This window comes from Littorina saxatilis, linkage group LG2 (genome assembly GCF_037325665.1).
Source record: "Littorina saxatilis isolate snail1 linkage group LG2, US_GU_Lsax_2.0, whole genome shotgun sequence".
Lineage (NCBI taxonomy): Eukaryota > Metazoa > Mollusca > Gastropoda > Littorinimorpha > Littorinidae > Littorina > Littorina saxatilis.
Window position 1 is genome coordinate 96,329,475 of NC_090246.1, and position 16,214 is coordinate 96,345,688.

Consider the following 16,214-nt stretch of genomic DNA (forward strand, 5'->3'; position numbering starts at 1 on the left):
GAATACGCAGCGTATTCACCTCCTCAGCTAACAGAGACAAAGAGGCAGGTCACTGGGTAAGGATCATGATCAGTTTAAACATTTTCGGTATTTCATGTTTGCCTAATGTCTATCTAATTTGCTCTACTTAGGCCTTACGATTACTTGAACAACTACTAAGCATGAAACTTCGCGAGAAAACAACATGTAGTTATCAGCATGGAACAAAAAAGTGGTCCATATCTGGGGCCTTTTCTGTACCGCGTATGTTTGTGTGTCCGACTCTTATCGAGCCCAATACTTGTAAGGCCAAACATTCGATTTATAGCACAGCTTGATATTAACCGACTCACCTCTTTTCAAAACTCACGTACGTACCTCCTTTTGCAGACTTCACTAGATCTTCTATGGCCTTGTTCTCTCCTGAGTTTGTGATGGTGGCAAGATTGCCTCCAAGCGTCTGACAAACCACCTGAAATTGTGGGTGAAACTTTATTCCTGTTGTTACATTTAGTCACGTTTTGACTAAATGTTTTAACATAGACGGGGAATCGAGACGAGGGTCGTGGTGTGTGTGTGTGTGTGTGTGTGTGTGTGTGTGTGTGTGTGTGTGTGTGTGTGTGTGGTTGTGTGTGTGTGTGTGTGTATGTGTGTGTGTTTGTGTGTGTGTGTGTGTGTCTGTGTGTGTGTGTGTGTGTGTGTGTGTGTGTGTGTGTGTGTGTGTGTGTGTGTGTGTGTGTCTGTGTGTCTGTGTAGAGCGAGTTAGTCACCATGTACATGTTTATGAACTTGCCGTACCTGTGCAACTGGCCATGTCTGTTCCTCCTTGATCACGACGTAGCATGATTGGTCATAAGGCGTCCACCCAGCGGGGCAGCTCGCTGTAAACGACTGACACAGATCAAAGTGTGCTCTCTCTCTCTCTCTCTCTCTCTCTCTCTCTCTCTCTCTCTCTCTCTCTCTCTCTCTCTCTCTCTCTCTCTCTCTCTCTCTCTCTCCCTCTCTCTCTCTCTCTCTCTCTCTCTCTCTCTCTCTCTCTCTCTCTCTCTCTCTCTCTCTCTCTCTCTCTCTCTCTCTCTCTCTCTCTCTTTTCGACTTCCATGCCCTATTGCCCATTAAGGGCCTGCGTGTTTCACTTGTCTTGTCTTGTCTTGTCTTAAGGGTGTGTGTTGTCATCAGTTTGTGTCACTTTTTTAATTGAGTTTTTGACCCTAAAAACTGTCATGTGTGTGTGTGTGTGTGTGTGTGTGTGTGTGTGTGTGTGTGTGTGTGTGTGTGTGTGTGTGTGTGTGAGTGAGAGAGAAATAGGGGGACAGAGAGAGAGAGAAAGTAAGAGAGAGAAGAATAAAAACAGGCGTTTAAAACCAAGCCTTCTTATCCAACTGGATATCTAGTGAATTTTAAAGGATTACCTCAACCCCAATAACTGTATATATGTATGTATTATATAAGGGAGGTCACCCGTTACTCTGTGTGTCTTTACCACTTACAGACCAATGTGTTGTTGGTGTTTTTTACAAAAGCGAGCACACTAGAAGGAAAGGAAGGGGAGGAGGGTCCGGGGGGACTAGAAAATAGATCTACAGAAAGAACTCTTCACAGACCCAGTGCTAGTGGGTACATTGGACCCTCTTCGGAGCCGATTGCAACACTGATAGAAAAGAATAGCATAAGTATCCCACGACAAAGTTCTCCTAGGAGAGCCTAAACGGTGCGTGCAATGGGTATGGGTGATGCATTCTTGTCAAAGAATGCTGAACCTGAAAAGGTCCATTTAATTTTTTTGCGACTGCATGCTACCGGAAAGTCTCATCAGGCAGTTTCTCTGCATGAAACGGAGAAGAATTCATAAACTGCTTTATATGCAAAAAAGAAAATCATATTTCTATAGGAGGCTCTTTTTATGTAAGAGCATCTTCATCTGATTCCCATGGGATTTTCTATTAAGAGCGAACAAAAATAATTTGGAAGTATCAGCAGCTGCTCTTATTTGTTGAAGCAACAATATAGAAATTCACACGCAATCAGATTTTTAATTTCTATTTTAGTGCATTTTCGTTCTTCTTAGCAGCGCTCTCATTCTTAATATGAACGAAACGCTGAACCTCGCTAGCTTTACAGGAAGCAACATGTGAACCTACCGTTATTTGACCTTTTCTAACAAGGGTATTAGTACTTTTTTTTTTACCTTTGTAATCTTGAACTTTAGTGTGTGTGTTCAGAATTCTGAAATTCATAGTTCAGAATTTAGTGGCATTCTTTACTTATTTTTGATACAAGTTCCTGTAATGAAGCCAAAGAACATTTGTTGTGAAATTAATTGACGGATTGAGCTCCAAACTTAGGCATAATTAATACATTTGGTTGTTTGATCGACGACAATGGCCCGAGAATGGCAACGTTTTCTACCAAGGGACATCACTAAGGCTACGGGAGTTGTCTCCCCTGTCCCCGCTTAGGATAAATCCCTTTTTTGACGCATGTAAACGTAATGCATTCCGAGCATTCGTACAGTTCATTCCGTGACTCCAAAGGGATCTAAACTGACTTGTTAACCTTACAAGTGCAGGTTCTGCACATTTTGAGGCATAAATACCTCTGAATTCTGAGCTATGAATTTAACACACTAAAGTTCAAGATTACCAAAACGTATTTAGATGTAAATATGTAACCACGCTTTGCATAAGCTTAGCTTGTTGTGCGGTCCAAATTGTTTCTGTTGTTATTATACGCCACCCCCTGTTTTTGGAATAAAATAGTTTTATACCAACCCACCGTTTTGACTTCCTGCCGATTGAAGAAAAGGCAACAGTCCAGCAGTGGCAAGAATAATACAGCGCAGCATTTTGATTTTCATATTTTCATGCCTGTAAAGGAAAAAAGACACATTAATGCATAAATGGTAAAGCAAACGCTCTGTCAGTGTTATTTCTCTGCAAATATACACAAGCCCAAATTTAAGTAAGAATGAAAGTTGTTGCGGGCGTTCATTCCTTATTTGCTTTTTCATCTTTCTTTTTTTGTGTGGCTACAGTCCAAAATACTAGTAGCCCTGAAACACCACATCCTTTTTATATGTAGACACCTAACCAACAAAACGGGCTTTTGATAACCATTTTGTAAGTATCCAAGAGACACTTTAAAGAGACGGATTTGACTTAGAAAGAGCAATCACCTGGCATACATTTCAGGTGCAGAAAGGAAAGAAATCACACTCTAGAAGATTAAGGCAGTTGAAAGCTTGACGAGCATTAAGTTGAGATTGTTCAATGTTCATTGTACAGTACCCGGCGAAAGAAACGCAACTCATTCGCGCCCACTGTTGCAAGTGATTTTTGCGTCATTTTCAAATTGTCGTAAAATATGAACCAGATAAGGTACATCACAAAAGAAAGACAGATTCGTGGAGGATATTTTCCTGGCTGTACGTAGTGCATATTATTTAAACCTTTTTGTTTATTTTACCTTTTCATAAACTGTGTTATACAGGGTCGGGGTCAATAGAGTCGTGATTGCAGACAAACGTGTCACTTCGACACGCTACAAAATTCGTAAAAATGCATATTTTTCAACCAGGTAAAGACAGTTGTGGAGGAAATTCATCTCTCAACATGATCATTTAACTAAAAGTATTCGCGAAAGCGTAACATAATTACAACAATAAACATAAATCACTTAGACGGTGTTAAAAAGGGTTGTTTGGGAAAAATCTCCTTCGCATGGAATCGACGTTATGATTTGTTTTAAAATCAGATGCTTTTTGTGACCAAGTGTCTGTTCTACACGAACATGCTATAATTAGAAAAAAATCCTGCGCTTTTAATTTTGCTTTTTTGTTCAAACATTGACCTGTTAGCGTTGTGATTCGTAAGAAAGTACTATGAAGCCAATCAAGGGCCGGGGAAAGGAAACGAAGAGACAGGGGTCTGCACGCTCCTAAGCCTCCCCCCCCCAACTGTTATATGTACACACTGGCACCAATTAAAACCTCCAACTGAGCACACATACCCAATCTCGACGTTTTGCTCATCCCCTTACATTCCCGTATCAAAAGGACGCGCGTTACCATCCCACTATCCGTGGTCAAAGTGCATTTGTCACTATACGGCTCTCTCCCAAATCATGGGCAGACACTCCAAAACACAACTCCGCATCCAAAGGAGGAAACAAACCAGACTTTCTTGTGAGAAAGCAATAAAGATCAACGACAACCTAACACGAGCCAAACAATTCGTGATCAACTTGTCCAATGTAAAACTCTCGGACGGACAATACCTGGGCTTAGCAAAAGACCTGAAATTCGGTTTGATATTGCAAACGCTCACCACCCACTACTGAAATTCACATACAACATCTCTGACTCAGAGGCTACATTTCTCGACACCACCATATCAATCAATCAATGAGGCTTATATCGCGCATATTCCGTGGGTACAGTTCTAGGCGCTCTGCAGTGATGCCGTGTGAGATGAAATTTTATACGGCCAGTAGATTGCAGCCATGTCGGCGCATATTTACTTTTCACGGCCTTATTCCAAGTCACACGGGTATGGTAGACAATTATTAACTGTGCCTAAGCAATTTTGCCAGGAAAGACCCTTTTGTCAATCGTGGGATCTTTAACGTGCACACCCAATGTATACACGGGGGGTGGTTCGGACACCGAAGAGAGTCTGCACACAAAGTTGACTCTGTGAAATAAATTTCCGCCGAACCTGGGATCGAACTCACGCTGACAGCGGCCAACTGAATACAAATCCAGCGCGCTACCAACTGAGCTATATCCCCGCCCCATATATGTGACCCTCCACCACGGAATGAGTCGCATGTCACCTTTGCATGATTTTCATATTTTTACATTTTCATAAAGAGTTTTTTATGTTCTATCCAGTGGTGAAAACCGTTTTAGAAAAGAGCGAAAACTGTTTGAGTTATAAGCCTGTGACTAAAGTGAGCCTCACACTCCGCGCGAGGTGACATGCGACTCATTTCGTGGTGGAGGGTCACATAATTATAAGGGCAACAGATTCCTGTCCAATAAAATACTGGACCTGAAAACACACAGGAAATCTACAGAAACATTCCAATATCTCCACCGGGAATCTGCCCACCCCCCCAGCGTCATCAAAGGCCTGGTGAAAGGGGAATTGACCAGATACATCAACACCAACAATAACATAACCACACAGAACAAGGAAACTGAATTATTCCTATCAAAACTCATGGAAAGAGAATATATACCAGATGAACTGAACACAATCAAACGGGAGGTCTTGAACACACCATAAAACACACTCTTGAAACACAAGAGCAACCATCCCACCAAAAACAAGGCTCCACCACTCCTCATGGTCTCAACTTACAACCCGAGAATAAGACATCTTAAAAAGAAACTCAGCAAACACTGGAACCTGATTCAAAAGGACAAAAAATGTTCAGAGCTCCCCTTGTGGCCTATGCAAGACACAGGAACTTGAAAGAACTGCTTGTTAAAACATGTTAACAGATCAAGTGATAAACAACACCCGCCATACCAGGCAACGAAAGCAATATAACACAGGGAACTTTTCTTCATTGAATTGACGTGTTACACTGAAATACAACAATCACTCAAAAAACGGTGAGATTAAGTACAACCACGAAACAAAAACAACAGTTTTTGCACTGATAAATAGTGTCTAATCCTACACTGATTATCGTAACCGCAAATAAGAACTCAGATCAACTCTGACGAAACTATCTACTTAAACACGCAGAGTCAATTACTTGCCAGTGGGAACGCTCAGCCTCCACTATCACTGCTACTGTGATCATAACCCTCAGAATTTGTGAGGTACACATACAACGAAAACCTCAATCACTGAGAGGTACTTCAACTCAATCTGCCTCACATTAACAGAGCAACAGCCCAACCAAGGGCAATATATACGATCTTCTCATCACCGACGGGCAAAACAGCCTTAACTACCGATCTCTACAATACGTTCACCTTCAGTGGGAACGCGCAGCCTCTACTATCAAAGCTACTGTGATCATAACCCTCAGAATTTGTGAGGTACACATACAACGAAATCCTCAATCACTGAGAGATACTTCAACTTAATCTGCCTCACATTAGGAGAGCAACAGCCCAACCAAGGGCAATATACGATCTTCTCATCACCGACGGGCAAAACAGCCTTGACTACCGATCTCTACAATACGTTTACCCTCATTGGAAACGCTCAGCCTCTACTATCAAAGCTACTGTGATCATAACACTCAGATCTTGTGAGGTACACTACAAATCATACATAAATGATTATTTGTTTGTGGAGAAACAAAATAATGAGATGGGTTGAACAAACAACTACACCACTCCCCATACCTACCTGTACCATTAGTACACATAACAATACGGAATAAACTCGTTAAAGGAACAGTGACATTTATAATCACTGAGCCTCATATAAGCCTCAATCACTGAGAGGACATTTGGGTAATCAACTACCAGTACATGCAAGTACACCCCAAACAAGGGAAATGAATAATAGTCCTCTATAAATGATTATTCTCAATCGAGAAACAAGATGATGAGGATATGGGTTTGAATAATTGTCCCCTGACGAGGCTACCTTTCAGTTTCCCCCCAAAACACTCGATAAAATCACATTTTCAAAGAAGTTGTCCTAACAGCTTGTAACTGTAAATCTTGCCGAAAAGTACCATCTTTGGGAGAGGTACTTAGGGATCTCTGGGCTGCCTACTGCATTTGCCGGGTTTGGCAGATCCTTGATTTTAACCCCTAAAACCAATTAATTAATTCTGCGAGAAATCTAGGACCAATTTGTAAGCTTAACTTATTCTTTGTCCAAATCATTGTGTATGCATTGCTTTAGCTCCCTATTATGGTTTGTGCATGTGACCCCTGTTGCTCTGTGTCAAGCATATTTATGAAAATGCACACCAAATAAACAACTTTTTGCCATAACTTGTCGATTATTGCTCTATCTATCTATTCTATCATTTAGCTGTCTACATGTGGTGATACCCAAGGCTTTTAAGAACGTTGAAAACTGAAAAGTAATACGGAACGCAACGTAACACAGCTACCGTTGTGAGCGATCTGAGTCGCCTACAGAAAAATGCTCACTCGGAGCTGGAACATCAACTCCCAGAATTTTTTACTAATGGAACATCTCCCACAACTCAATCGTACCACCCTCGTCGGCTCGTGTGCTAATTCATTCAAAAAGACCGATACGCGCGTGAAAGATATCCTGGGTTCTGAGCAAAAGTCTGGAGATTTGGATAAATAAACACAGATACGTATTAGCACGCCTGTCCCACGCTGCCCAAGTGGCAGGAAAAAACCCCGACGTGACGCGCAAAGCTCCCTATTCGGTGACCTTGAGAGTAGAAATCTCAGGAACGCAGAAGAACATGAAGAAGGAGAAGAAGAAAGAGACGCTTTCTACGAACGAGCTGTCGGATTAAAACGAGATCGATTATGCTTACGTGAGTTGACGACTTGTCTAAGAACCTTGGATTCATTAAATCTTGGCACTCACCAGGCCAACGCGTGCAGTCCTTTATATCCCAGAGCTGAACAGATCGTGCCAAAAATTACAAGGAATGCTAACACTTCAAAAATGTTTAGCTGCGCAGTTTTTTTGGTGGTGTTTTTTCAAGGGTAAAGGCGTCAAATAAAATACACCGGTGTAACAGGCCATTTTGACACATAGTCAGTTTTGACCGGGAGGTCATTCTGGGCTAGCTGATTTTGACCGGGAGGTCATTCTGGGCTAGCCCAGAATGACACATCCCTCCAAACCTGTTGAGATACATATATATATATATGCATACATATATGCATACATATCGTCATGTGAGGTCATCTGATTTTACGAGTTGTTCGAAAACAGTTGTGATACCGGTGTAGCAGCCTATTTTGACACAGCCCAGTTTGACCGGAGGTCATTCTGGGCTAGTCAGTTTTGACCCCCCCTAGTCAATTTTGACCCCCCTTCAAACTTTAAGAATGAGTACATCAAGACCTTTAGAAACAATATTTATGCATATATGTATACAACTATGTACATCTAAGGTTTGGGGGGATGTGTCATTCTGGGCCCAGAATGACCTCCCGGTCAAAATCAGCTAGCCCAGAATGACCCCCCGGTCAAAACTGACTAGACCAGTCAGTTTTGACCCCCCTTCAAATGTCAAGAATAAGTACTTTAGAACCCTTAAAAACGAAATATATGTATATGTGCACAATATTTGTTGGATTTTAAGAAAGAAAATAGAAAAAAAATAAACAAAACCCTTACTTTTTTCAAATAAAACTATTTCTATTAAGTTAAGACCTCTCCCTCCAACTTGAAGAATAAGTACACTAAGACCTTGTAAAACGAAATGTATGCATATATATGTAATAATAATAATAATACGAATATTTATAACGCGCACATATCTCACCAACAGGCGACTCAAGGCGCACATACACTCATTCACACACACGGAGACATAAGACATAAGACATAAGACATAAGACTTTATTTCAACCATGTGCAGTACATTAGGGACATGTTTTGGCCAGAGTACAATCAAATGCAAAATGCACGCTAAAAAAACAAACATCGCTTGCAATCTCAGTCACACACTCGCTCACGCACGCCCGCATACATTCCCCACACAAAACCCACAACAGCACACACGCACAAGCATGCTCCTCCTTAACAAAACGTATTTAACCATCAATTGTACATATGCGTAAAATAAACAGTATAGAAGTATCAGTAAGAATTATATATGTATCAGACATCAGTTGTGACGACAGTAACTAAAATCACAAATCCTTAATAATTTTAAAACCCGAACATTTATCACAATACTACACTGGGTAGGTGAACTTTAAGAAATATGGTATTTAAAGGCTTGACGGCTGTGTCTCACAACAAAATACCAGGACATAAACCTTGAATAAAAACTCAATTTTTACTAAGAACAGCAGTTAAAGGACTTAAGGAGCCAGGACACGCACTGCACGGGGATAGAAACTGTCTCTGCAACGCGTGGTGCGTGTCCTGATCGAGCGAAAACGCCTGCCCGAGGGTAGGGGCCGGAACAACTTGTAAGCAGGGTGCGAGTTGTCTGCCAGAATCTTTTTGACCTTCTGAGCGCTTCGGGATGTGTATATGGAGGCAATGGAGGGAAGCTCACAACCCACAATCTTGGAAGCTGTTCGTACAACTCTGCTTAGGTTGATCTGCTCTGCCTCAGTAGCCCTACTGAACCAGACAGTGATGGAAAAAGACAAGATGCTTTCAATCGTAGCCCTATAGAACTGGATTAAGATTTCTTGCTTCAAGCCGAATTTTTTTAACTGGCGTAGAAAGTAAATGCGCTGCTGGGCCTTTTTGATTATTTGTTTTGAGTTTAGCTCCCACGTGAGGGTATTAGAAAGAGTGGTGCCCAGAAATTTGAAGTGTTCGACAGTGTCGACATTTTGATTTTTGATTGATAGAGGAGTCAGAGGGGTCACTAACACACATACACCATCAACCATTAAATATGTACAGTTATTCAGGGTGGGATGGGGGTGGGCAGTGTAGAATGCATGGATTATTTGGAAAAAAGGAATGTCTTGAGTGCAGATTTGAATGATTCGAGGGACTGTACGTTGTTGACGGAGGGGGAGAGGTAGTGTGTTCCATTGGCTGGGTGCTTGGAAAGAAAATGAGCGTTGACCTGCTGTTTTGAGTTTGGTGTGGGGGATGTTGAGTTTAAGGGAGTCGGCAGATGATCTGAGTGCTCGTGAAGGGACATAGAGAGAGAGAGAGAGAGAGTCAGAGAGATAGGCAGGGGCGAGACCATGGAGGCATTTGTAGGTGAGAGTGTTGATTTTGTATGTGATACGTGCAGGAACGGGCAACCAGTGGAGCTGATTTAGGAGGGGGGTGATATGATCTCTCTTTTTCTTTCGTAGGACAAGACGGGCAGAGCTATTTTGAATGCGTTGGAGACGAAAGATAGAAGAAGAGGGAAGACCCACCAAGAGAGAGTTACAATAGTCAAGACGTGAGAGAATGGTGGAAGTGACCAGTTTGGCGGTAGCATCTGTGGTGAGGTACTTGCGGATAGTGGCGATGCGGCGGAGTTGGAAGTAGCAGGTGCGAGAGACAGAAGAGATGTGTTGTTTCATGGAAAGGGTGTTGTCCAGAGTGACTCCGAGATTTTTGACAGCAGAAGACAGAGGGACAGAAGAGTCAGAGAGTTGAAGAGAGTCGGATGTGGCTTTGGAGAGTTTGGATGTAGTGCCTATTAGAATAGCTTCAGTTTTGTTGCTATTGAGCTGGAGTTTGTTTTCTGTCATCCAATTCTGCACGTCAGTGATAGTGTCAGAGATAGAGGAAAGAAGAGATTCAGACTGGTCAGGGGAAGAGCTGTTGTGAAGTTGAGTGTCGTCGGCAAAAGAGTGGTGAAGAACGTTGTGTCGGTCAAGGATGTGGTCAAGAGGTTGAGTGTAGAGAGTAAATAGTACAGGCCCAAGGACTGAGCCCTGAGGGACTCCGCACACAAGCCTGATGGGGTCAGAGTTCAGTTTGTCAATCGAAACAGTCTGGTAGCGGTCGGTGAGATAAGAAAAGAACCAAGAAAGAGCTGTGCTATGGATACCAAAGGTGTGCTGAAGGCGTTGTAGGCATCTATGTATTTCCACAGGTTTCGGGGTGGGGGGGGGGGTCATTCTGGGATAGAGAGGGGGCCCCCTCTCCATTATATTGGCTTACTCTCTCTATCCCAGAATGACCCCCCCCCCCCCCCCCCGCCCACCCCGAAACCTGTGGACAGTTAAGTTAAGACCTCTCCCTCCAACTTGAAGAATAAGTACACTAAGACCTTGTAAAACGAAATGTATGCATATATATGTAGGCATCTATGTATTTCCACAGGTTTAGGGGTGGGGGGGGGTCATTCTGGGATAAAGAGAGTAAGCCGATATAATGGAGAGGGGGCCCCCTCTCTAGCATGTCGGCCCACTCTCTATTATGTCGACCAAGTCTCCGTCATGTCGGCCCCCTTACTTTCATGTCGGCCCATTATCCATCATGTCGGCCCCTCTTCATCATGTCGGTCCTTTCTCTATCATGTCGACCCGCTCTCCATCATGTCGGCCACCTCTCTATCATGTTGGCCCCCTCCACATCATGTCAGCCCCCTCTCTGTCATATTGCCCCCTTCTCTATCCAGTCGGCCCCCTCTCTATCATGTCGGCCACCTCTCTATCATGTCGGCCCCCTCTCTATCATGTCGGCCCCCTCTCTATTATGTCGGCCCCCTCTCTATAATGTCGGCCACCTCTCTATCATGTCGGCCCCCTCTCTATCATGTCGGCCCCCTCTCTATCATGTCGGCCACCTCTCTATCATGTCGGCCCCCTCTCTATCATGTCGGCCCCCTCTCTGTCATGTCGGCCCCCTCTCTATCATGTCGGCCCCCTCTCTATCATGTCGGCCCCTTCTCTATTATGTCGGCCCCCTCTCTGTCATGTCGGCCCCCTCTCTATAATGTCGGCCACCTCTCTATCATGTCGGCCCCCTCTCTATAATGTCGGCCACCTCTCTATCATGTCGGCCCCCTCTCTATAATGTCGGCCACCTCTCTGTCATGTCGGCCACCTCTCTATCATGTCGGCCCCCTCTCTATCATGTCGGCCACCTCTCTATCATGTCGGCCACCTCTCTATCATGTCGGCCCCCTCTCTATCATGTCGGCCCCCTCTCTATCATGTCGGCCACCTCTCTATCATGTCGGCCACCTCTCTATCATGTTGGCCCCCTCTCTATCATGTCGGCCCCCTCTCTATCATGTCGGCCACCTCTCTATCATGTCGGCCCCCTCTCTATCATGTCGGCCACCTCTCTATCATGTCGGCCCCCTCTCTATCATGTCGGCCACCTCTCTATCATGTCGGCCACCTCTCTATCATGTCGGCCCCCTCTCTATCATGTCGGCCCCCTCTCTATCATGTCGGCCCCCTCTCTATCATGTCGGCCCCCTCTCTATCATGTCGGCCACCTCTCTATCATGTCGGCCACCTCTCTATCATGTCGGCCCCCTCTCTGTCATGTCGGCCACCTCTCTATCATGTCGGCCCCCTCTCTATAATGTCGGCCACCTCTCTATCATGTCGGCCCCCTCTCTATCATGTCGGCCCGCTCTCTATCATGTCGGCCCCTTCTCTATTATGTCGGCCCCCTCTCTGTCATGTCGGCCCCCTCTGTTATATTGTATTGGTCCCCTCTCTAACATGTCAGCCCCCTCTAAGTCCTTATGTACTGATTCATTAAGTTTGAAGGGAAGAGTCGAAACCTTTTTTTTTTTTTTTACAAAAATAAGTTAGTTTTTATTTTAATTGGTTTTTTGGGGTTTTTTTTTCAATATCATTTTCCAACAAATATTGTCCACATTTACATTTGATTCGTTATAAAAGGTCTTAAAGTACTTATTCTTAAAGTTTGAAGGGGGGGTCAAAACTGACTAGCCTAGAATGACCTCCCGGTCAAACTGGGCTGTGTCAAAATAGGCTGCTACACCGGTATCAGAACTGTTTTCGAACAACTCGTAAAATCAGATATACCTTGTGTGGTATGGCTTACCTACACACGCGGGGGAAAAATGAAAATAACATCCGTGTAAGCTTGAATTATTTAAACAGGAAGTTTACAGAACGATGGAATCTGGTTGCGACAAAAGCAATGCTTATCTAATTGAACAGGTCGTGATCACGTAGATTTTATTTATTCTGTATTTCCTCACGTTTTTGTCAGGTCGATTTTGGGGATACACTTATTTGGGGCGGCGGTCACATTACCCAAAATAAAAGAAATCTTTGATCTGAAAAGTGTGCCAGATAGATCATGAAAGTTAACTCAAGGGCGAGTGAGTTTTAAAGGAAGCAATAAATAAGCAGGAAAAAGCATATTTATGATGTAAAGCTCGAGCACCTTGGTATTCACACACAATGACATCATTACCTTCAGTCAATTACATTATAAACTGTGGCTTTGTAGCCAAAATTAATTAGCATATCTTACAATTATTTGATCACGGTTACCAATGGACAATGTTTATCAACTAACCATCGTGAACAATTATTTTTGCTGGCTAAAATTCAGAGGCACCTCCCTTTCAAAATGTACATGCCCCTTTCAGTTAATACGAATTTGATGATAAACTGAGAACACTACGTCCAACCAGGTCAGGAAGGATGGAATTAATTTTCGTGAAAGAGAAAAGGCACCCGCTATGTATGCACTTTGTTGGTATAAAACTTAGTGACGCAAAATGAAAATGACTTGTTTGGTTGTGGTGTGAAATAGCCCGATAAGGTCTCCAACAGACCGAACATTTATTGGTTGGTGTTGGTGTTGTGTTTCTTTCCTTGTTTTGTAAACGTCACCTTCACCTAGCAAAGGGCGCCAACGCCAATAAAGAATCGCGTACTGTTTCCCGGATGCGGGGTCTAGATTACATGTTTTTATTGCGTACGGTAACTTAAAGGTGGTCGTCTACATTTTTGCTTTTTTTCAATAATCTTATGGTTAGATTTCGATACAAAATTATGTCAAATGATGAATGAACCATGGGGAAAAAAGTTATAGAAAAAAAATATATGTAAAAAAAGATTTTATTTTTGGGTAGCGTGACTCACGCTTCCAATATTTTGTTTCCTGTTTGCTGAGAACATGTGCTTTGCCTAAAAATACTGACCAATCAAATTCATGTCACTATGCTTATACAGGGATCGCGCTAGCTTTTTAAAAAAAACGCGTAAGTCATACGCAACGAAACGAAAAAAACGCGTCACGGACCAATATTTTTGCGTACAACGAAAACACGTACAGACACAAACAAAACACGCACGAAAGACTTAAAGACACTCCTTACCTAAATACGGCGAGTTTTCCTGTCGAACTCCGCGCACGCCTGTCGAATAACACCCCTGCTGTCTCCAACCTTCGGGATGACGTCATATCCGGCTTTTCGTGAAAGTTGAGGCGGCACTGTCACGCCCTCATTTTTCAACCAATTTGATTGAATTGTTGGTCAAGCAATCTTCGACGAAGCCCGGACTTCGGTATTGCATTTCAGCTTGGTGGCTTAAAAATTAATTAATGACTTTGGTCATTAAAAATCTGAAAATTGTAAAAAAAAATAACAATTTATAAAACTATCCAAATTTACGTTCATCTTATTGTCCATCATTTTCTGATTCCAAAAACATATAAATATGTTATATTTGGATTAAAAACAAGCTCTGAAAATTAAATATATAAAAATTATCATCAAAATTAAATTGTCGAAATCAATTTAAAAACACTTTCATCTTATTCCTTGTCGGTTCCTGATTCCAAAAACATATAGATATGATATGTTTGGATTAAAAACACGCTCAGAAAGTTAAAACGAAGAGAGGTACAGAAAAGCGTGCTATCCTTCTTAGCGCAACTACTACCCCGCTCTTCTTGTCAATTTCACTGCCTATGCCGTGAGCGGTGGACTACGAGTATACGGTCTTGCTGCGTTGCATTGCGTTCAGTTTCATTCTGTGAGTTCGACAGCTACTTGACTAAATGTTGTATTTTCGCCTTACGCGACTTGTTATATTTAGTCAAGTTTTGACTAAATATTTTAACATCGAGGGGGAATCGAAACGAGGGTCGTGGTGTATGTGCGTGTGTCTGTCTGTCTGTCTGTCTGTCTGTCTGTGTGTGTGTGTGTGTAGAGCGATTCAGACTAAACTACTGGACCGATCTTTATGAAATTTGACATGAGAGTTCCTGGGTATGAAATCCCCGAACGTTTTTTTCATTTTTTTGATAAATGTCTTTGATGACGTCATATCCGGCTTTTCGTGAAAGTTGAGGCGGCACTGTCACGCCCTCATTTTTCAACCAAATTGGTTGAAATTTTGGTCAAGTAATCTTCGACGAAGCCCGGACTTCGGTATTGCATTTCAGCTTGGTGGCTTAAAAATTAATTAATGACTTTGGTCATTAAAAATCGGAAAATTGTAAAATAAAATAACAATTTATAAAACGATCCAAATTTACTTTTATCTTATTCTCCATCATTTGCTGATTCCAAAAACATATAAATATGTTATATTCGGATTAAAACCAAGCTCTGAAAATTAAATATATAAAAATTATTATCAAAATTAAATTGTCGAAATCAATTTAAAAACACTTTCATCTTATTCCTTGTTGGTTCCTGATTCCAAAAACATATAGATATGATATGTTTGGATTAAAAACACGCTCAGAAAGTTAAAACAAAGAGAGGTACAGAAAAGCGTGCTATCCTTCTTAGCGCAACTACTACCCCGCCCTTCTTGTCAATTTCACTGCCTTTGCCATGAGCGGTGGACTGACGATGCTACGAGTATACGGTCTTGCTGATAAATGGCATTGCGTTCAGTTTCATTCTGTGAGTTCGACAGCTACTTGACTAAATATTGTATTTTCGCCTTACGCGACTTGTTTTCTTCTGAGCTGAAATGCAATCCCATAATCCGGACTTAGTCAAAGAATGTTTGACTAACTTACACTTGTAAATCATTTAATCAATTTCATTACAAATAAATGCGATCACCACAATCTTTCTAAAAAGCCGGATATGACGTCGTCAAAGACATTTATACTGAACAAAAGAAATTCTGGGGATAATATCTGGAAGAGTTTGTATACATGTACATTTTCGTGAAGATCTTTCGAGTAATTTTCTCGGAATCGCTCTACACACACACACACACACACACACACACACACACACACACACACACACACACACACACACACACACACACACACACACATATATAAATACAACCTCCCCCGTCTCTATTCCTGGTTTATCTGAAAACATTTAGACAAAACTTGACTAGATTTAAAAACAGAAGCAAACAAGTCGCGTAAGGCGAAAATACAATATTTAGTCAAGTAGCTGTCGAACTCACAGAATGAAACTGAACGCAACGCAACGCAGCAAGACCGTATACTCGTAGCATCGTCACTCCACCGCCCGTGGCAAAGGCAGTGCCCGTGGAATTGACAAGAAGAGCGGGGTATTCGTTGCGCTGAGAAGGATAGCACGCTTTTCTGTACCTCTCTTTGTTTTAACTTTCTGAGCGTGTTTTTAATCCAAACATATCATATCTATATATTTTTGGAATCAGGAACCGACAAGGA

General features: G+C 42.3%; 1 long non-coding RNA gene across 1 annotated transcript; it reads right to left on the reverse strand.

Annotated features, from left to right (window-relative positions):
• Positions 1-812: 812 nt before the first annotated feature.
• LOC138956927 (uncharacterized) lies at positions 813-7,592 on the reverse strand. The gene is made up of 3 exons (XR_011452871.1): positions 7,477-7,592; positions 2,755-2,846; positions 813-860 (listed from the first exon to the last, which is right to left on the reverse strand). It is a non-coding gene; the product is annotated as an uncharacterized lncRNA (long non-coding RNA).
• Positions 7,593-16,214: the final 8,622 nt, after the last annotated feature.